Source organism: Bos indicus x Bos taurus, unplaced genomic scaffold (genome assembly GCF_003369695.1).
Source record: "Bos indicus x Bos taurus breed Angus x Brahman F1 hybrid unplaced genomic scaffold, Bos_hybrid_MaternalHap_v2.0 tig00002489_arrow_arrow_obj, whole genome shotgun sequence".
Classification (NCBI taxonomy): Eukaryota; Metazoa; Chordata; class Mammalia; order Artiodactyla; family Bovidae; genus Bos; species Bos indicus x Bos taurus.
The window spans coordinates 8,639-31,459 of NW_020867536.1; the positions used below are offsets into that span (position 1 = coordinate 8,639).

The following is a 22,821-nucleotide window of genomic DNA, read 5'->3' on the forward strand; positions in this document are numbered from 1 at the left end:
GGTTTAGGGCACTCTGCCCCCAAATATAACAGTGGCATATTGATTATTTTGAATTCAAGTTACTTAAGAAACAGCCAACAGAGGAGGGACATTCCGCTGCCCCCTGATATCTGCCTCCCTGAGAGCAGGAAATACATCTCATATGAAGGATGTACTGCCTGCATCTGGAGACAGAGGGAAACCCTTCTAACCAGAAATAGGCAGTTCAAGCAGAGAAGCCTGTATACACACACCTTGTTAAGTCTTTCATTTACTACCCTGGGTACAGATTCAGTTTAGATTCCTTACTAGTTGAGTACCTAAAACCTAAGTTGATTTGTCCTGTCGATTCCTCACAAATTGTTTTGTTGTCTACAAAATAAAGAAGCTGCCTGCTTTGCCCACTTCTTAGGTCCCATTTCTATGACACTTCTTGTGCGCGTGAATTGCAGTTTGTCTCTTTTTCTCCTGTTACCCTGTCTTGTGTCAAGTTTACTAGTAGTCTAACCACAAGAATTCAAAAGGGGTAAAGGGAGGAATGTCCTTCCCTAAACACCTCAAGGGAGTTCACCCTTACATCTCAGAAACTCCCTGGAGACAATGTGTGTAGAATACCAGTCTGTGCACTGGAATCTCCTACATTGAGATTTCTGTCTGTTAGGGGCCAAATTGTGTCCCCTCCACAAATGCATATTGAGGGCATAACTCAGAGTACTTCAGAATGCAACTGTAGTTAGAAATAAGGTCTTTAAAGCGACAGTTGAGTTGAAATGAAGTCATTAGGATGGGCCATAACTCAGTGTGACTATAGGAAATTGAGACACAAAAGGAGGCAGCAGGGATATATGCACTCAAAAGGAATGCCAAGTGAAGAGGGTGGCCACCTGGCAGGCAAGGGGAGAGGCCTCAGGGTAAACCAGCCCTCATCTTGGACTTGCAGCCTCTAGAATGCTGAGAAAATAAATTTCCGTTATTTCAGCCACCCATTCTGTGGGGTTTTGTTGTGGAAAGCCTAACAAATCAGTATGTTACTCCAGGTAGAGATTTCTTCCTGGATAGTCTTTTTACTTTCCTGCCATTCCTAAAGGCTATCTCAAGATCTTGCTTATGTGATTGCAGCTCCTTGTTTCTAAAGTTGATGGGCATAGGGGAGGTCTTGATCTTAGCCTCACCAGAACTAGCATATAGCCTTTCAAAGAGCAGATGCTCAAAAAATAAATGACGACAGTAAGAGGTCTAACTTGTTAAGATTTAATACCTCCTGCATCTTTCAAGAAGCATATCGAGGCATAAATTATTTAATTTACAAAACAGAAGACAGAAAAGATGGAAAACAATCAAGGTTGATCATGTTTTGAAATTTTTTCATTTTATTTTTTCATTCCATTGTCCCAGCAGTATTATTGTGGGATTGCTTCCCATTTCGGCAAAAGTCCCTATTTTGATGTCAAATTTTCTTATCTGGATGATTTTTTAAAAGTCTTGGTCTTCAGTAGGGGCGGGAGAAGCTGCTGGACGTGGCCGTGGAACATGCCTGGTGGTGCCAGGCCTGGCTGGAACTGTGGCTCGAGCTCTCTCCTCATCTCGCAAAGCTTCTTCATATTGTGATGAGAAGGCACTGGGGACCGTATCATTGACTTTTGCCAAAAATTCCAAGACTTTCATTTTGCTGGTTTCAGCATGGGCTCGTGGGCCCCACAGGAACTCGTAACGTGGAGGATCGCTGTTGGCAACCTGGCGGTACTCCAGGTACTTCATCGTCACAAAGTCTTTGGTGATGAGCTTCCTGGGCTCTCAGTAGATGAAGTGTTTTCTCCCAGCATATACTCGCATCATATTCAAGAGTTTCCAGATATCTTCCTCAGCGGCACAGTTGCCCTTCACGAAGATCACACCCAGAACTGTCATCAGGAGACCGGTCTTAGGTAAGCTCCTACCATCCCACACTCTCCCATTGTTGGGCAGGTTCAGTTTGCTGACAAGGTCATAGGAGTGGATGGTTGAATCAACTTCCTTCAAGTCAACTGCAAAAACAGCCTCGATGTGTTCAGAGGCTCTCTTGAGAATCTCGGCAAATCGGTTATGGTATCTTGGGTGGATAATCTTCAGCATGTTTTCCTTCATGATGGGCTGCTTCATTTTATATTTATGCAGAAGAACTGTTCCAACAAACTTGTCATGCTGTTCAGAGTATCACTGTAGGTGTTCTCGGTAGAAGATGAGACATCGGAGGAACCTGAATCTTCCTCATCTTGACTGGTATCTTCTTCATCAGATTTTGTGTCAGAAGTAGTTGAAAGAAAAAGTGCTGGTAGTAGATGGGGCTTCCGAAGACCCCTGGGAAGTGCTATTTGACCCAGTAGCTGATGAGCTCTGTGAATTATCTTCTAAAAGAGAAGAGGTAGAGGGAAGCTCTTCCATTACTGCAGCGGGCTGAACTCCCTTTTGACTCTGGGGCTCATATTGGGCCTGGTGGCATTTCTCATGGATGTAGAGCTTATGATTCTGACCCCGAGGCATGATGACTGCGCTGGGGGACAATGATTAGAAGTGTGAGTAGGAGGGCAAGTGATAAGGGCACACAGGAAGACGAAGGTTGAGTGTGCAGCCACAGCAGGGAAATACCACCTTGGTTATCAGGAAGGCTATATTTGTGGTTTTCTTGAGGGCACTGTTCTGAAAACCCTCAGGGTTCCTATTCTCCTAATCAGCTGTCCTTTGGGAAACATATTGAAGGAAATTAAAGTGATCTTTAGGCTTCATCCTGCTACCCCTGCCTCAGGCACGCTGGGGTGACAGAAGGGCTGGTAGCCTCCTACACAGAGGCATCTGTTATTTCGCATTCAAGACCACCACCCAACTAGTGGCCAGTCATAGGACCCATTCCCTCTGCTGTTCTCTAGTTGGCATCACAAAGCTCCCTGGGATTTCTGAGAAATGAAGAGGTCCTCAGCTTATCACCCCAGTCAGTAGTTATCACCCAGTACTGAGTGCTCAGGGGGAAGTGTTCTGTCCTGGCCTCTGGAGTCCTCAACATGAATTAAGAGTACTTCCTTTGGTTCCCCATAGGGCCTGGTGTCCCCACCCCTTTCTTGGAATAGTATCTGCACCTTCATACTAAGGGTTTCATTTCCTACACACCTGATATAAATAAATGTTGGTGGAACTTCAGCTTGATAGCTCTGCCCTGGTTCTTCAAGGGCTACAAGGAACAGGGCTGGATTCATGATCACTTCTTTTATTGGTAGATGATCCCTCAGTCCTTGCTTTGACCTCTGTTGTGGCCTGAAAGTCTACCCTCCCTTCCCCTTGGGTCCACCCCGTCTACTACTATACTTTCTTATAGTAGGGCAAGCATCTCCATGAGACCCCTAGGAAAAAGTAAGCTTCTCCTCATCCGTCCATACCTGTCCTTGGTCTTCTGAGGCACAGAGGATGAGATGAATCATATGGTTATGGGGTGTGTGGTTCCCTTCGTCTTCAGGGTATTCAGTTGGTTTCTGGAACACCTGGAAATAATCTCACTGCTGGCCCTAGGCTATACCCCTTGGACCATGTCCCAACCCCACTTGTGACTTCATAGAAGGAAATGGGCATGTCATGTCAACAATGAGCAGGTATCCCAGGGATGCCAGGAAGGGCAGGGTTCTGTGTGGTTTCCTCAGAGTTCTGAGGTCAGAGGGTTTCATAAGTCTAAAGCTTGACTCCTGGCAGGGTGTGGGGCTCCTTTCTCTGTTTACGTAAGGGAGCTCTCTCAGACTAAGGTCCTCACTCCCTGTGGTGCCAGAGAGGGAAAGTCTGGGAATGCCACACGAGGCTACTCCTACCTGTGCCTTCAGGGACGACATCAGGATTCAGGCTTCTTGGGGCCCTCTGTGTTCAGTGTATGGGTATGCCCTCACTCAGATGCCTCACCTTGACTCCTGGGGGACTCTGGATTTCCTCTTTCTTTCAACCTAAGGTGACCCATGTAGACCAAAGACCATGTCCTTGCAAGCCCTGAAAAGAAGTGAGGGAATGCGCAGCCTGGCAGCCCTGTCTTGGCCTTCTGAGAGCAGAGACAGGCCAGTCTCTCTGTGACTTCAGTTCCTCATTCATCTGTCTTTACCTTGACTCCTGTGTCTTCTATGAAAGACTTCTTGGGAAATGCCACGTCTTTGAAAAGTCTTAGTCTGCCTGCAACACATCTCACAGAGAATGGGTAGAGTCCCAGGAGTGATGGGGAAGCTGCAGTCCGGGAGGGGCTCCAGCATAGGTGGTGTGCTATCAGAGAAAACACGCTGATCTCTTCCTTCTCTTCACTGGCCAGACACAGCCTCTTGTAGAACCTTCACTCTAACAGGTTTACTCTCTGAAAGGAAGGGGCTGAATTAAATGATTTTCTGCATCCCTGATCTATTGCGGTTTACTGATATTTCCTTTGTAGATAAATTGTCACTGAATGCTGTCTCCTTCCTTATACATACTTCACTTTTATTTTCATTTTTTGTTACTTATTTCTGGGGCCTTTTATTCCAAACCCGTGTTTGGGGTATGAAATTCTGCTATTTAACATGTGAAATACCTTTTGGACTAATGTTCAGAAAGAGGAAGTGACCCAAGATTGGCCTCATCCTGGACAAGTGGCACAGTATGGGCTCTGGAGGAATTCAGTGCTGGGGTTCAGTCCAGCTCCTATCATTTATGAGCTTTGAATTTGAGCTTCTTTATTCCAGCTTCTTTATCTGCAAATTGTGTTTGAAAGCATCTATAGTGTAGGACCACAGACATGTGTGATGTATGTAAATCACCTGGCATAGTATGAGACAAGCTTTGGTACTTTGAATGAATGGTAGTTATTACAAAGGTGATTTTGACCCCGAATGATAACAGACTTCCATCACATAATTTTATTTCCAGGCTAGATAATATGCAACTCCAAACAATAATCAAATCCACATCAGCACTAATGCTCCCAAGCAAGTAAAACTAAGCAGTATTTCCCTATTTGAGCACCTGTTTTAATATGTGTTTGGGGTTATCTTCTCCACATGGATGTAAGGACAAGTTCATTGTCTCAAGGACCAGCAACTTCCCTCTCAGGTGCTTGTTTTTGTCCAAACCACCCCTAATTTAATCCCACTGACAGTAAAAATTGAGCCCTCCCTTAAAGTTTGCCAAATTACACTAAACATAACCTAATTAAACTGCCCGTTTAACAGAGCAAGTTCTGGTGCTCCCATCCCAGAAAAAGAGGGACGGTCCAGTGACGTCTTGGCATCTCGCTTCAATGGGTATCACCCTTATTTCTCCCAAACTCTCTTGCCGGGGTCCAGCCCTGGCTGATCCAGGGAGTTCGAAGCGGGGACGGCATTGATGAGGATCAGGATACAATAGCTTCAATTAGATATTAATTAGAGATGTAAAGAGTAATAGAATGAGGATAGCTCAGTAGGAAAATTCAGTGGAGAAAAGAGGCTGAGTAGCTTGGTTTACGTGGGAGACCAATAAAACTTCAAGACAAGAAGTTTGCACCACTTACGTAGGCCACAGGTGTCCTTCCGTTCTCCTGAAGAAGAGGAGACACTGAGGCCTCCCCAGTCAGATCTTAGAAGCCCAGGCATAATTAGTAAGAGTGGCGGGTTCCGCGCTCCAGATGGAGACTCAGCCAGAGTGAGAGAGAGAGCGACATGGGGAGACCAGTCTTTCGAGGAACTGATCCTAATTCTTTATTTTCCATGGTCTACTTTTATACACTGAGATGTTATGCAAAAGTCATGCAGGGTCAGCAGTCCTGACTTTTATCAAAGTCAGGTGCTTCATACAAATGTATACAGAGGTCTTAGGGGTGTTACATCATCTTCTGGTCAGAGGGCCTGCTGACAATTTATGACCCTCTCCTTCTGACAGTGGTCAGTCAACCAGGACACTTATTTCTCCAGGGGTGATTATTCTTAAAACAGACGCCACCCAAATAAAGTTACATTCCTATAGGGTGAGGGTGTAGTGGGTTTTAGTTAAGGAAAGAATTTACTTAGCCTAAGGTCTAACGTGATTAATATCAAAGGTTAATACTTATTTCTTCTATATATTCATTAATGTGTGTAAGAGCAGGGGATATGGAGACTTAGCAACAAACATTGGCTCAACAAATGAAAAACCCTTCACCAACACAATTTTTAATCAGCCCATTATACTTATACTAATAGTTTTCTAACTTTTCTAAGGAACCTGTTTTTAGAAGGTTTAAAGCATCTCATGCCTCTCACGGTTGGGAGGCTATGAGCAATCACATGTGGCCGGACAAGCCTGTCAGGCAGGCCAGAGAACCTTCAGAGGAGTTTGTAGGTTAAAACACTCTTGTCATGCCCAGGAGTTTTTATTAACTGGAGCTCTAGGTTAACTCCTTCTCTGAAGGAGGTGGTGGGGGACAGCCCCCCGTAAAGTCAGAGGTGTAGGTGGGAGCACAAAGTAGTAAAGCAGGCCTGCCTGCTCTGGTTATGGGGATAGATGCTCGAGGATTTCCAGGGGGACTCCTGAGGCCCAATCCCGCCTTTGCGTATGTCGAGCCTCCTTCCTCATGACCTTTGCCATGGGTGGAGTGCCTCACTCTGGCCCCCAACACTCTCTGGACAGCTTTTGATGAAAATGTGTATTTTGAGTGTTCACTTGCCCTGGCTCAAGTGCACAGGGTCCCTTCCATTCCCTATGGTTTTCGGATATCCCCAAATAATGGTGAACATGTGGTTTAGATATATTCCAGGTTTACAGACTCACCTCTGAGAACCATCATATGAGTGTCTGGCATCACTCTCACAGCTTCATCTAGCCCATCATGCATCTGGACTGAAAATGACCTCCCACCGAGGAACTAGACGTTTCCCAGGACCCAATGCCGCCTTAATCAGGTAAATTCGACTTGCTTGCTCTCATTTGGAACCTCCTCTTCCACACCTACCCCATTTAAATTTATGATTTGTTTATTCCTTAGAGTTAGCTCACCACCTTTCTTATATGGTACCTGCTGCCACACTCAAAATTCCATGGGCAGTGGCTTGGGCTTCATTTTCTTACCAACCCAGTACTATAAGACAGCCTTCTAAACAGAAGATGGTCAATTAATTTGGGAGAAAAGGAAATAATGAGCAAAGATTCTCTTTTATTATGGTTTAAGTGTCATACAGTTTGAATAAGCTAAACACATCTAAGTTCATGTTATTAACTTTTACAAGGAAAGAAGACAGATAAGAAGACAAGCAGAATAAACCAGCGTTTACTCTGAAAGCTCTGTGATCCCAAATACTTATCTCTAGGATTCTTACACATTTCCAAGTAAAATTCTATTCCAATGTTATGTTACCTTGTTCTGGACCATAAGGAAAATATTGAAGTCTTTTCAACTTGTTTACAAATAATGAACTCCTAGTCTTAAACCTAACAGCAATAAACATGACATCCATGACATTAATAAACCTAGATTCTGAAGCAAAATAAACCTTATGAAGGTTTATTTAAACACTTAAAAATACAAAACACCTCTACCTCCCTAACTAAATCATCTAATTTTGAGAGATATTATTCATATGGATAAAAGGAAAACATGCATATTTTGTTAAAACTGTACCTAAACTCCCATACTACTTAAAACTGTGAAGAACATATGGGTTTTGTTCCCCCCACCCCTACTACCCCGCGCTATTTAAGAGCTGGACTGTTCTCTTCCAACACAAAGGGAACAAAGTGTGCTGACCCCTCCCTAGATGTGGGAGGAGCTGTAGGACTTGGCCCTGGAAGATGCACTGGCCTCAGCCATAGCTGGAGAAATGGGAATGCCTCTCAGCCCTGCTCTCTCCACCTGATGTCTCAGAGTGCGGGGAGCTGCCCGTGAGAATGGGGTCCTTTGTCCGAAGGACACAGATCTGGGAGCTGCCTCAGTCCTTGAGGGTTTGCTTGCAAACATAGCTCTCTGTCCCACCACCCCAGAGATTAGGTGCTTATTTGCTGCAGACACCTGGAGTTCTGTGCAAACTTCTCACACACAGGGAAATGTTATCTGGTGTAAGAAATAATAACACGGTGCCATTCCCATGCTCTCAAGATTTCTTGTGACTTTTTGTAAGATGTATAGGTCAACCAAGAAAAAATGTCAACTGTCTTGTCTTTCTCACGCTCTTCTGTATAAATATAAGATGCTGAATAAAGTTGGTGTCAGACTGCGTCCCTTCATGGAGACGTGTCTGAACCTCTCGACCCCATCTTTGTTGTAGTCTCTTGCTGTAGTTTCTTTTCTCAGCCCCGCCGTGCACGTTCTCGGGACCTGATCGACTTTGCCGGCTGGCACCGGCATCAGAGCCTCATCATAGAGGTCTGGGAAAGAACTCGGGACCGTATCCTGGATCTTGGCCAGAACTTCTAACACCTTCACCTTATTGGTCTCAGCATAAGCTCTCGGGCCCCACAGGAACTCGTAGCCCGGAGTATCACTCTTGGGCACCTGGCGGTAGTTGAGGTACCCCTTCTGCACCAGATCTTTGGTGATGAGCTTTCTGGACTCCCCAAAGATGGAGTCCTCCAACACACTCTCGTACCCGCACCCAGAGCACACAGCACACACACACACGTGTGGTTTCTTCACTGGAAACTCTGATTATTCTGCTACCAATGTCCTATCCTCCGGGAAGAGTTCTGGATCCCTGAGGCACATTCACTGGATTTCTATCACTTTGTACAGCTTATTTTAGAGGTGTTACCTTGCTGTAATGGCATTACTTCTATTCACATTTTCTCTCTCATTAGGCCCTGCCTTTTCTGGGGCAGGGAACATACGGCTGGCACTTGGTACACAGACACTCCATTTTGCTGAAGGAATTAATATCCTTCCAGCTGTGGATATTGCATGGCAAACCTAATACACAAACATTCAAAGCTTGCATTTTATGAAATAATTATTAGCAACCGCCTCCAAATCCTGTCATATTGTCCAAAATCATAGAAACACGGTTTTTAAAGAATGTACTGATACATGCATCGTGGGTCAAATGGAATGAAGCCATGATGTAACTTAGGAGACAAGAGGCTTCCTTCCTTTGCTACCATGGAAAGTCCCATCACAGAGGGGCTGACAGCTGTGCTGACCAAACCATTAAGACTCAGACTTTGCCTTAACTCTCAGATGTCAAATCAAGTAAATTTGGAACCATCATTATTTTGAAACAGTGGTTAAACAAGAAATTTGGTGCTGGCTTATTGTTCTTTTTGCATTCTTGATATAATTAATGAATAAGTATTGGATTGACCAAAATTATTTTTCTGGGATGACTTTCATGTACATAAAGTTCCTCCTCCAATACAAAGGGCACTCGACAAATCAAAGAGGTGGGTGAACACTTGGATTCATTTGGTCAAGAATTAGCCTTGACATAAATCTGATTTTACTGAAGAGCACTAAACCCTATGAATTGAATTAAATATTTGCATGCTCTCAAAGAGCAGAACCAAAATTTTAATTTATACAGACTTCTATTAAAGTGGTTAACTGATTTAGGATCTATTTGAGTGAGATTTCTAAATGTGGTTTATCAAGTTATGTATCAATACATTTACGGTAAATAAACACCAACGACTTCAACTGAAAAATATTTCTATTGTAGTCCAGAAGTTAGAATATTAAATCATAGTGCTATTTGCTTGCTTCCATCAAAAGAGATTAAGAACTCTTTCAACATTCTGTTTGGTTTGACATCCCATATTAATGCTATGTGTTAACTTGGTCATAATATTATCTATCTTTAGTGCAATATAGTTAAATACACTAAGAGTATATACAACTTGGTGGTTGAAGTAAAAAGTGCAGGGTAAATATACAAAAATAAAGTTACTTGTATCTTTTTCCATCATGGCATGAGGCAACCCAACAAATTATAGAAAAGTGTTTCCTCTAGCACAGCAAAGTGCATCTAGAACACTCATGCTATAAATGTTGTCATGGACATAAATCTGTCATTTCAGGAACTTTTGATGTCTAGTCAACAAGTAGGTTGTGACGGATGAAAAAGCAGGAATGGAGTAAAGGGAGAATTCAGGGGAAGAGGTAGCTCCAGATACTCTACTTAGACAAGCTCTTCCATTGGGGGCCAAGTGGAGGCCCGGAGATGGACACAGACAGCGTGGCCCCTCTTCCGTGTCTTTACAGCTGTACTGGCGGTTGGTCATGGCACACGTCCTAGAGTCTGTGAAAAGAGGCACAGGCGAGCCTTTTCCCCAGGAGATGATAAACAATGCTCACTAAAGAACGATCCCTGAGACATGAAATGTAACACGTGGAATGGTATCAGAGGATAAGCTTCATCATCTGAATCCCAGACGGAGATCCAAATGGAAACTGTGCAGGGGTGGTGTCTTGTTGGCCCCCTGGTTGATTCTGTTGGCCAATGCATTGCACTTGACTGTCTAGGCAGAGCATGCACCCCTCAGTCACCAAAGACGGCATCTCTCTGTTTTCCTATACAAGATCCTTTACATAACCTGGCTGGTCTCTACTATTGGCTGAAATGCAACCTCTGATAGAGATGATTCATTTGAATAAATAAGGTAAAAAAATGCCAATTCTACCCATCTCTCCATTCATATCTAACCTCCTTGAGAGTCACTCAAATCACTAAACCTTGTCTTTTAGGTGCATGTATTAAAACACGCAGCATATAAGGCTGATCAGCTACCCAAAAGCCATTCCCATTACTGAGGCTGAAAAGCCAGTTACACATCTTTTTCCTAGCTTCCTGTGCAGCAACAAGGGAGTGGCCATATGATTCAGTTATAGCCAAAGAGATATTAAGATAAGTCTGCTGGAGTTTCTGGAAAAGATCCTGCTGCATGACAAAACAGATGGACACAAAAGAGGCGTTTGTTTCCTGGCATCGCTCCTTTTCCCTTTGTCTTGCCTACCTTTGATGTGTGTGTGATATCTGGAGCTAGGGCAGCCATATTGTGACCACAAGGCCACAAGCATGAGGATGAAATCAATACCCTGAAGATGGCAGAGGTGGAGTCCTTGCTGACCTGTTCTGGAACTGCTTGCCTCCAGCTTTTAAAAGTAAAGAGAATTTAGTTCGACTTTTCTGTCACTCATTGCTAAATAGACCGTGTCTCACAGAAACACATATCCTGAGTAGGGTTCCAGTATATATGGATCAAAAGTGCCTATAACAGGGGAGCACTGTGAATATCCTCTCTTTATACACCCGCATCTATAACATGCCAGTCAACCAGCTGGACGAAAGAGATTGCAAAGGGCTGTGTAAGTAAAATCAGCATCCGAGAGAGACATTCAGGGCCACCTGGCCACTGGAAGCTATAAACAGGGAGGCAGAGGCAACCCTCACATGTATAGTAATAGACAAAGAGGGCACCAGGACAGACACCCAGGCCACAGTAATGTAGCAAACACTGACCAATGATTATATTTCTAGTTTATTCCTTTTCTCTTTAGTTGTCTCCTTTCAAAATTAATCTTCAAAATTTACCTCATTTCATTCTTCCATTTGGAGAAAGATATCTTTTTTGGCACTAAAAAGGCTTTTGTGGAATGTTTCAGAAACATCCATTAGCATATATCTTTTTTAAAATGTTACGTGATGACTAGAAAACCCTGGACAGTTGTTCCCAAGGGGCTGGGGGGTGAAGGGGGTAGTTCTGGCAAAGTTCTATTTGGTAGGGGTTACATGGATGCTGGCTTTATGAGAATTCATTAAGCTACGTATTTGTTTCTTGGGGGTTTCTGTTTAATGTATAATAAATATTTTTTAAAAATACTCAAAAAAATTTTTAAAAAAGACTCTCTGAATGCCTGCTTTATTTCTTAAACATGCTTGCTAATGGAGACTCTAGTGGTGTTGGGGCATTTTGCCAAGTGGAGCCAGCAGCTCAAGGGTGAGGCAGGGGTGGGGGAAGTGAGCTATGCAGGAGCCCGGATTTTACAACCAATGGAGGGAGAGCCCAGGATAGGCTGTGGAGTCAGAGGACCCTGCAACCATGGGAAGCTGGCAGAAGGCACAAGCTGCAGGCTTGTTGGGAGTGGCAGGGCAGATGGATTTGCTTTTCAGCTGCAACATAAAACCTGAAAAGCCTTCCTTCTCAATAAATGAACGGATATAGACATTTAGGCCCCACAGGACATGGGTTCTCTTTATCAGAGAAGGGCTTTTCTTTCCAGGAATGTGAACTGGAATGGACTTCCAACAAGAGTCACTAATCTTTGAGCGTGGGGCAAGGGGCGTGAGAAAGATAGCTGGTGGGAAGAACTGATGTCCTGAGATGGAACTGAGATTTATCACCTTCCTTAAACAATATGCTTATATTTTCAGTATGCTTATTTTTTCATGAAGAATTCTAATTCATCTGTGAATATATAAGAGATTCAATGTATCTTACCCCTCAGTTAGTCTTTTTATTTAAAAACAACGAGGCCAGAACAGGCAAATCCAGAGAGACAGAATGCAGGGCTGGGGTGGAGGAGAAGATGAGTGGAGAGTGACTGCTAATGTGGTCAGGGTTTCCTATTGGGGTGATGAAGATATTCTGGAGAGCAGTGACAGTTTGCACAACATTGTGAATGTATAAATGAAATTAAAAGATGTTTACTCCTTGGAAGGAAAGTTATGACCAACCTAGATAGCATATTCAAAAGCAGAGAGATTACTTTGCCAGCAAAGGTTCATCTAGTCAAGGGTATGGTTTTTCCGGTGGTCATGTATGGATGTGAGAGTTGAACTGTGAAGAAAGCTGAGCGCTGAAGAATTGATGCTTTTGGTGTTGGAGAAGACTCTTGAGAGTCCCTTGGACTGTAAGGAGATCCAACCAGTCCATCCTAAAGGAGACCAGTCCTGGGTGTTCATTGGAAGGACTGATGCTGAAGCTGAAACTCTTGGCCACCTCATGTGAAGAGTTGACTCATTGGAAAAGACCCTGATGCTCAGAGGGATTGGAGGCAGGAGGAGATGGGGACGACAGAGGATGAGATGGCTGGATGGCATCACTGACTTGATGGACATGAGTTTGAGTGAACTCCGGGAGTTGGTGATGGACAGGGATGCCTGGTGTGCTGTGATTCATGAGGTCAAAAAGAGTCGGACATGACTGAGCAACTGAACTGAACTGACTGACTGGCCCCAGATAGCTGAGGTACATATCAAAGAAATGATTTCAGTGAGCCCACACTCTTGCATTTTTCAATACAAGGAAAAGTGCTGCTGCTGCTGCTAAGTTGCTTCAGTCGTGTCCAACTCTGTGTGACCCCATAGACAGCAGCCCACCAGGCTCCCCCGTCCCTGGGATTCTCCAGGCAAGAACACTGGAGTGGATTGCCATTTCCTTCTCCAATGCATGAAAGTGAAAAGTGAAAGTGAAGTCGCTCAGTCGTGTCCGACCATTCACGTTCCCATGGACTGCAGCCTACCAGTCTCCTCCATCCATGGGATGCCTTAAATTGAGATAATCTGGTTTTCTTTAATTAACAAGAATCTTTTGACTTTAAGACTACCTGCCTTTTGTTGCCAAACTCCTGTATATTTACCTGCCCTCTTGCCTCCTCAGAGTAGTTTTCTAAGGGTTACTTGAGATGTTGCCTCCCAGGCTTGAAGTCCTAAGTGTTTCCCTCGAATAAAACCTAACTCTCAACTTTTAGGTTGCCTATATTTTCTCAGTCGACATCAGCAAGTTAGTATGACCTCCTTTTTGGTTATTCCAATTTACAAAGCAGTTAAAGGAGGAAAGTCCAGGACAAAACACTTCTGATTTACCCCTCTGCACTCAGTAGTATTATGGGCTTCCCTGGTGGCTCAGACAGTAAAGAATCTGCCTGCAATGCAGGAAATCCTGGGTTGGGAAGATTCCCCTGGAGAAAGGAATGGCAACCCACTCTAGTATTCTTGCCTGCAAAATCCCATGGACAGAGGAGCCTGGTGGGCTACAGTCCAAAGGATCACAAAGACTCAGACACGACTGAGCGACTACTACTTTCACTTTCATACATTGCAAACAATACTTAATTCAAGAGTGAAGCCACGGTCAATGAGACACCATTGGGAACAATCTATAATTCCAATAATACTTAAGATATTGAGCCCTAATGGCATAATCCTCAAGAAAGAAAGTGGCTCTGTCTTGTTGACATCTGTAACTTCAGAATGTAGCCAAGTGCCAGACACATAACAGAAAGCAGCTAAGTGAAATGGTATTTTGTCATTAAAAAAAAAATCATGTTTTTGAAAACTAGTGATTTGAGGAAATGCTCACAACATAAATTAAGTGAAACAAGTTAGGGAACATACATAATAAATAAACAGGTGTATATATTTTATGATACCACTGTTTTAAAACCCCAAACAGCATGTATAAGTACCAAAAGAGAAAAAACAGGAAAAATAATGAACTAAAAAAAACATGGGATTATTGGTGATTTGCTGACTTGTTTTTGCTTACCCATATTCACCAAATCTTTAATCATTAAATGTATTACTTTTAAAAATAATTTTAAAAGAAGATGAAAGCACAAAACTTTGAAGATAATGTCAACAACAGAGAAGAATAAAAGGTGAAAGACATCATGCATCTGACACATTCACTGACTCAAAGTTGACTTTTGAGCAACCATCCTGGGTCCCTTCCTACTCATGCTAACAAGTGCTCTCCATTTCTCCCCATTTTCAGCCACTAGCCCGAGGCCAGGTCTCTATCTGGACACCTGTTTCTCTTCCTTTCTGGGAGAACAAGCAGGTCACTGCTAGCATTTTCCTCCTCCCATGTTGGAGGCAATGGTTTTGAGAGAGTTAATTCTTAGGTAAGTTGATCAGAAGTCCAGCATCCCCAAGGAGGAGAAAGAGGTCTGGGACTCTCAAGGAGGAGAAAAGAACAAACTTTTTTTTTCTACATTGCTTTGTCTTAGTCACATAAGACATTATTTTCTTTAAGCCCAGAGCTAATGATTACGTAACAAAACAGCTGGTCTTAAAACAACTCCATACTAAGGATTCCATCCCCCTTCTGATGTCTATGTCAGAAGCTTTCTCTGCCCTTTTTCACTGTAATAAAACTTTTGCCACACCAAAGTTCTGAGTAATCAAGCCTGGTCCCTGATTCTGAAGCTAAATCTTCTTGGGAGATCACGAGTCTGACATCGTTCACTGTAAGGTATCATCTTGGGGGCTCATCCAAGATCTTCAGGACAAGGAAGAACACTCAGAGCTCTAGCCTCTCTGCTTTCTCAGTATACATGTTTCCTGATTTATTTTTACTAACTACGGTGTAGCTGTGTGTGAGAGTGATTGAAAGCCTATGGGCAAAGCATGTGGATGGAACTTTCCTTTCTCAGTCAGCTTTTTTGGTCTCTTTGACCATTCCATAACTGCCTGGGGAATTAGAACTACTAACCTAATCTGTTGGATCATAGACTTTTGAGGGACTTGTGATCCATGTCATTACTGTGTACTTTTACTTAGATGAGCACCCCGCCCCCGCCCCCATCAAGCTTGGGTTTCCCTTGTGGCTTTGAGGGTAAAGAAATTGCCTGCCATGCCTTAGACCTGGCTTCAGTCCCTGGGTCAGGAAGACCCCTTGGTGGAGGAAATGGCAACCCACCCCAGTATTCTTGCCTAGAGAATCACATGGACAGAGAAGCCTGGTGGGCTACAGTCCGTGGTGTTACAAAGCCTGGTGGGCTACAGTCCATGGGCTTGCAAAGAGTTGGACAAGACTGAGCAACTAACAGGAAGGACTATATAACAACAATGTATCTTGCTTGATACACTATCTTTCATGGTGACTGCAACCTTAAAAGACCCTTACTCCTTAGAAGAAAAGTTGACCAACCTAGACAGCACATTAAAAAGGAGAGACATTACTTTGCCAACAAAGGTCCATCTAGTCAACACTATGGTATTTCCAGTAATCATGTATGGATGTGAGAGTTGGACCATAAAGCAAGTTGACCACCGAAGAATTGATGCTTTTGAAACTGTGGTTTGGAGAAGACTCTTGAGAGTCCCTTGGACTGCAAGGAGATCCAACCAGTCCATCCTAAAGGAGATCAATCCTGGGTGTTCATTGGAAGGACTGATGTTGAAGCTGAAACTCCAATACTTTTGCCACCTGATGCGAAGAACTGATTCATTTGAAAAGACCCTGATGCTGGGAAAGATTGAAGGCAAGAGGAGAAGGGGACGACAGAGGATGAGATGGCTGGATGGCATCACCGACTCGATGCATATGAGTTTGAGTGAACTCCAGGAGTTGGTGATGGACAGGGAGGCCTGGCGTGCTACAGTCCATGGGGTCGAAAAGAGTCAGACAGGACTGAGACTGAACTGGATTGATTTTGCTTGAGGACATATTTCTCCTTTTCAATAAGAACCTTCTGACTAATCTTGTTATCTTATGTGGGAGTGGGTCTGGTAAGACCTTTCTATTGTTAATTCTAATCTGTTAATTTAAGATGTATGTTGTAGGAGTGGGTCTGGTAAAAGTATATAAGGCTTTGATAAGACTAGGGAGGGGGGCACTCTCCATCCCCCTTTATAGGTCTATGTCAGAAGCTTTCTCTGTCCCTTTTATACTTTAATAAAACTCTGCTACACAAAAGCTCTTGAGTGATTAAGCTGGTCCTTTAGCTAAATCATCTTCTTTGGAGCTCCAACACCATTCACTGTAAGCTATTGGTTTTGGCACTCTGGTAGACTTCCAGGGCATTGTGTTACCTGTTTGCCTATAAGTCTATAAATAAATTTCTTTTGTCTCTTTGCTTTACATTTCTGAAACTCAGTTTACTAAGCGAGGAAAAGTGGTTCAGCCTCAGAACACCTCAGTTTGGGGCCTTTGCTGAATCCACATCATCTGCCTCCTCCTTATCTCCCAGAGAAACAGGCTTCTGGGTCAGGGTTTCTTTGCCTCAACTTTGCTTTTCTTCTGGAACCAACTCCTGGGCTCTCCTTGGGCCCCATGTCCCACTTAACTCTTAACCAACTCAGCAAGATTCTACCAAAGGACTCTGATATACAACTTGAAAATGCCATCATCATATCACCTTAAATAAATATCCCCTGCACCCATGTCACAGATGAAAGGATGAGAAAGGGCTGGAAGAAGCACAAGCTGGAATCAAGATTGCTGGGAGAAATATCAATAACCTCAGATATGCAGATGACACCATCATTATGGCAGAAAGTGAAGAGGAACTAAAAAGCCTCTTGATGAAAGTGAAAGAGGAGAGTGAAAAAGTTGGCTTAAAGCTCAACATTCAGAAAACAAAGATCATGGCATCTGGTCCCATCACTTCATGGGAAATAGATGGGGAAACAGTGGAAACAGTGTCAGACTTTATTTTTTGGGGCTCCAAAGTCACTGCAGTTGGTGACTGCAGCCATGAAATTAAAAGACACTCCTTGGAAGGAAAGTTATGACCAACCTAGATAGCATATTCAAAAGCAGAGACATTACTTTGCCTACAAAGGTCCATCTAGTCAAGGCTATGGTTTTCCAATGGTCATGTATGGATGTGAGATTTGGACTGTGAAGAAAGCTGAGTGCCAAAGAACTGATGATTTTGAACTGTGGTGTTGGAGAAGACTCTTGAGAGTCCCTTGGACTGCAAGGAGATCCAACCAGTCCATTCTAAAGGAGATCAGTCCTGGGTGGTCTTTGGAAGGAATGATGCTAAAGCTGAAACTCCAATACTTTGGCCACCTCATGTGAAGAGTTGACTCATTGGAAAAGACTCTGATGCTGGGAGGGATTGGGGGCAGGAGGAGAAGGGGACGACAGAGGATAAGATGGCTGGATGGCATCACCGACTTGATGGACATGAGTTTGGGTGAACTCCGGAAGTTGGTGATGGACAGGGAGGCCTGGTGTGCTGCAATTCATGGGGTCGCAAAGAGTCGGACACGACCGAGCAGCTGAACTGAACTGAACTGAAGAGATGTTCATGCTCATGTCCTCAGAATGGATATGTTTATTAGGAAAAACAGCAGAATAGGGTTTAAGGTAGGCCTTAGAAAAGCAAAAATACATGAAAAGGAAAGATGAAAGGCCACCAAAGACAGATTCTAATGTTTTACAATCTGAGAGACCTTGAAGCCAGAGACATCAAAGGTAATTAGACCTGCAAAGAAGCCTCTGAGCTCACTGTCACCATTGCTTTATTCAGAAGGGGTTAACGGATTTTCTCACAAATATATAGCTAGCAATCATTGAAATATCTATACACTTTTTATGTCTTTGCATCTTCCATGACAACTGTGCTCTAAGACTTTTAGATTTTTACAGACAAGCTCAATTTTAGAAAAGGAAAATTGCTGGTTTCTGGGTTTATTACATAGTTGCCAACCTATCATTCACTGAGTAATTTTATTTTTAAAAAGGAAAAAAAGCCATCTATTGTGAATATCATTTTATAAAAGACAAACTCAGAGGAAAGGCCATTCATTTAAATTGTAGAAATTGTAGAAATGTGAAAAACTGTTAGTGTATCCTGCCCCAGTTTATCAGCCAATTGCTATGCATATGGCATATTCTATCTGAATACTAAGACCTGGGAATACTGGTACTGCCTCCATGGGCACATTTTAATAATCCAGTAGGAAATTACATTGACTGTCCATGTCTGTTTCTAGTCAATGTCTTAGTTTGACTTTCCCAGAAATAGACCCCAAGACAAGGATCTAAAGATAGTTTATTAGGGAGGTGAGCCAGGAAGCACTGGAAGGTCAGTGGGGAGATAAGTCAGGGAAGGAAAGAAGCAAGTACAAGCAGGCACTATGCCCAACTGGGCACAACAAAGAACTGCTGGAGACTTCTAGGAACACCAAAGATATGTGTCAATTCACTCCCTATCCGCCATTTGTGGAGTACCATTCCCAGGAGCATTGACTCTTAGTACCACCGGTCTACAATCACGGGTCAAGCCTGCTCTTGTGACCATATCAAGTCCTCAAGGAAATATATACAACCACCAGTGTGAGAGTCCTCTGGCACATAGAACGCTTGGGGAAAGTATGGTCCTGGCACCAAGAGCATCTGCCACAGCACTTTGTTAAGCATTCTCAAGCACAGTGGTTAATTAACTTCACATTGAGACCATTTCTTTATTCACTGTTGGCATCAAATAAAGATATAGAAAAGAATTTGTAGGTTTCAAAATAAGAGCATTTCCTGTTTTCTCTGGAGATTCCTAAAAGCATTATAGACACTCTGTGATCTCTTTTTTAGTAAGGACTTGACACATCCAAGAGAAAACAGGAGTAAGAACTATGGAAGCCTCTAGAGCACAGATGGTGATAGGACTGACTTATGCCGTGTTTTGCCTCCTCAGGCAGTTAGACAACGGGAAAAAACCACTTAGTATATGAGGGATTTAGGAACTGTCAGAAAAAGTTTGTAAAAAAAAAAAAAAAAAGTTAAATTTATTCACCATCCTAATAAGCTAAAATTAGTCACCACTGAATAAATCACAAAGGATACTGGAATCTCTTCTCAGAAGCTTGCCAAGTTATGATGTGTAAGACTTTGTTATTTTGTGTTTTATTTTAACTTTGGATTCATATTTGTTTATAACATACTTTTATCCATGCTATTTCTTCAAATAGCCATCTATAGTTATGTAGATAGACATGTTAAGACTTGCTGGGCCAGATCCTGGGAGAAGATTTAGTTATTCCTTTACCCCAGAGATATTTGCTGATCCTCTGATATCTGGCCCAGAGCACAGGCTCAAGATTCAAAGATCAGGAAGATGTTTCTTTGCCCTCTAAGGAGCTTACAGGGTAACAGCCATAAAATGTGGAAACAACACAGAAAATGAGGAATCAGAATATCCACTGGTGTAAAATCAAGCCAAGGGTTTTGGAACCAGAAGTCCAACTCAGGTATAGGAAAAGGATAACAAGATTCACTGCTTAAGGAAAGAGCTTGGGTCAAGTTAGGAAACAGAAACATCAATGAGAATATAGGGATGAGCCTAAAACTGGCCAGAAATTAGACCCTTGTCTTCAACAGTCTTCATGAAGGGTTTTCTCCTGGCAACCAGTCCCCAAACCAGGTCTCAAACAGACTCCAGCTGTGGCAGGAACAACAGTCCCACCATCTGGACTTGAAGGTGGTTCTGTTGTAGATTCCATAGCAGGTAGGCACGAGGTGAGTCCTGGATACCCATCTTGCCATCACTCTTGCTATGTTCATTCATCTTGTAGGATTTAGTTTTTACCTTTTTACCATATAGATATTAAGCATTTCTCTAGACTTAGCCCTCTGGATCAGAATCCTATTTCTTTTTCAGACATCTTCCCTACACAAATAGAGCATCTTGCCACATGTCTCCTGGTACATCCCCCACAACCTTCTGTAAGGTTCCTGGATCTTTTCCTAATTACTCATCTTGTACTACATACACTTGGATGATTCTAAGTACCATACAGTGCCCATGTACCCCACTCCTATGCCCCATCCAACATACTGGGATATCAGCATCAGCAAGGATAAGAAAGATATTCAACTGACATTTATTCATACCTAGGTACTGGACTATTTCATTTCATCCTCAGTCTTTGAGGAAAGCATTCTTGCTAATCCCTTTATAATTATTGTCATTTAATCACTAACTCATGTCCAGCTCTTGGTGACCCCATGGACTTCAGCCCACAGGGCTCCACTGTCCATGGGATTCTCCAGGTAAGAATACTGGAGGGGGTTGCCATTCCCTTCTCCAGAGGATCTTTCCAACCCAGGGATTGAACCCATGTCTTCTCACTGACAGGTGGATTCTTTACCACGGAGTCACCAGGGAAGCCAAATCCCTTTTTATAGAAGAGGAAACAAGGTTTAAAGGACTTAAGGTGACAGCTGATAAGGTGAACAACCAAGTATGGGATCCAGTTCCTACTGAAGGCCTCTGTCATGTTTTAAGTGTCTAACCCCTGCTATGCTGAGCCCTATTTAGGCACCATGGAGAGGGATGATGTTAACTTGCCTTTTAGGAATGAACCCTCAGATCCTCAGGCCCAGGCCCATAAGGCCAATGCTTTCTCTTTCCTTCTACAAGTCCATGTACTATTACTAAAGCCCCAAGAAGCTTCACAGAGGAGCTCCACTGACATATGACACTGGGCTTAATTTCCAAGTTATTTCTTCCCAATGAGATAGGAAGTGCTCTCAGGTTACGAAATACAGGGGCCTGCTTGTAAGTGAGAAATGAAATGCAGCTGATTATAGAAACAATAGAGCTGTCATTGCTGCAGATGTGTCTCTGTAAAGAGATAAGTCTCTTGAAGACAGAGAAAATATTTTCTCATGAATTTAACAAGGCAGTTACTCACCTATTTAAAGTGATGATGGTACTGAGTTTCCCATTTTCTGATAATTCTTCTAACATTAGTGATCTTAACCAAACATCCAGTATTGACACTGGATATATCTTGTGTTTTGAACTGAGGTCACATAGATATATGAACAGCATAACCCAGTGGCAAGAACAAGTGCAAATCTCACAATTCATGCTGGAACCATTTCTACCACTTCCTCTCCAGTCACCTTCTAGTTGAAGCTACAGAGATTAGATGGAATCTATAAAAGTTTCAGCAGCTGCTGGCACACAAAATGCCATGCTATTATTTTGAAATTTTAGCTATTGCTCCACCACACTATAAGTCCAAAACAGGCCTCTCTGGACCAGCTGGCTGGCTGCTTGACCTTGAGGCCTGCTGGTAAGGCTCCAGCAGGAATTTGCTTCTCCCCGGATTTCCCCAATGCTCTACAAACAATCTCCCTCCATTCCAATTGCCTTATCTTAGTTTCCCATCTCTGAGTTTCAACCAACTAAACAGATTTGGCACCACTGTCCATTAAAAAGAATGATGTACAGGACTTCCCTGGTGGTCCAGTGGTTAAGAGTCCACCTTCCAATACAGGGAACTCGGGTTCAATTCCTGATCAGGAAATTAAAATCCCACATGCCTTGAGGAAACTAAGCCCTCGTGCACAACTAGAGAAGCTGTGTGCCATGACAAAACCCAGTGCAGTCAAATAAAAAAAAAATTTAATTAAAAAAAGACATAAATAAAAAGAATGATGTATAGAGACAAATCTCATGTAAGGATTGAGTGAACAACTTGGTACTTCTCAGGACCATGATGTGAATCATTGGACAGTAATTTATTCTAGGCTTTCTCTTCCACTGATCTTGGGGTCTTATTCTTAAATTGTAACATTTAAAAAATACGGTGCATTGACAACAATTCTGATATTGATATTTACTTGAAGCTCTTAATACAACTGTCAAAAAGGTAATTTATATGATTACTATCAATCACAGTTTGTGTGTGTGTGTGCTAAGTCGCTTCAGTCATGTCCAACTCTTTGTGACCCCATTCCTTTTTGGGATGATGATATTTAAGTGTATGCAATGATCTATATGATCATATTCTGCTAATATTTCTCTATTCCATATATCTTTCCAGTCCTCTGTAGCCACCTCTAAGAAATGAGAGCAATTCATTTGTCCCTAAACACCAGGGGAAAACAGCAAACACAAGAAGTAAACCATCACTGATTTAGGGGCTGAAGGGGTTGTAGGGAATGAAACAAGCATTTGAACATGACAGCAAGATGACTTTGCCTTTGTGGACACACACATACCCTCTCCCTCCCACCCTACACTCCCTCCCCCATATACACATACTCCAAAAAACAACTGTGTGAGCAGTCTTTTAAGGCCATATCCTACTTGCTACAGGATTAGCACAGAGAACAAAGCAATTTTGTCCTGTCTTAGCTGCACTGACAGTACTTAGAGAGGGTTCCAGAGGCAACCTCACCCTGCTG

At 42.9% G+C, this 22,821-nt stretch overlaps 1 pseudogene; it reads right to left on the reverse strand.

The window, feature by feature from the left end:
• Positions 1–1,348: 1,348 nt before the first annotated feature.
• Positions 1,349–8,813, reverse strand: LOC113888843 (annotated as a pseudogene).
• Between the last annotated feature and the right edge of the window lie 14,008 nt (positions 8,814–22,821).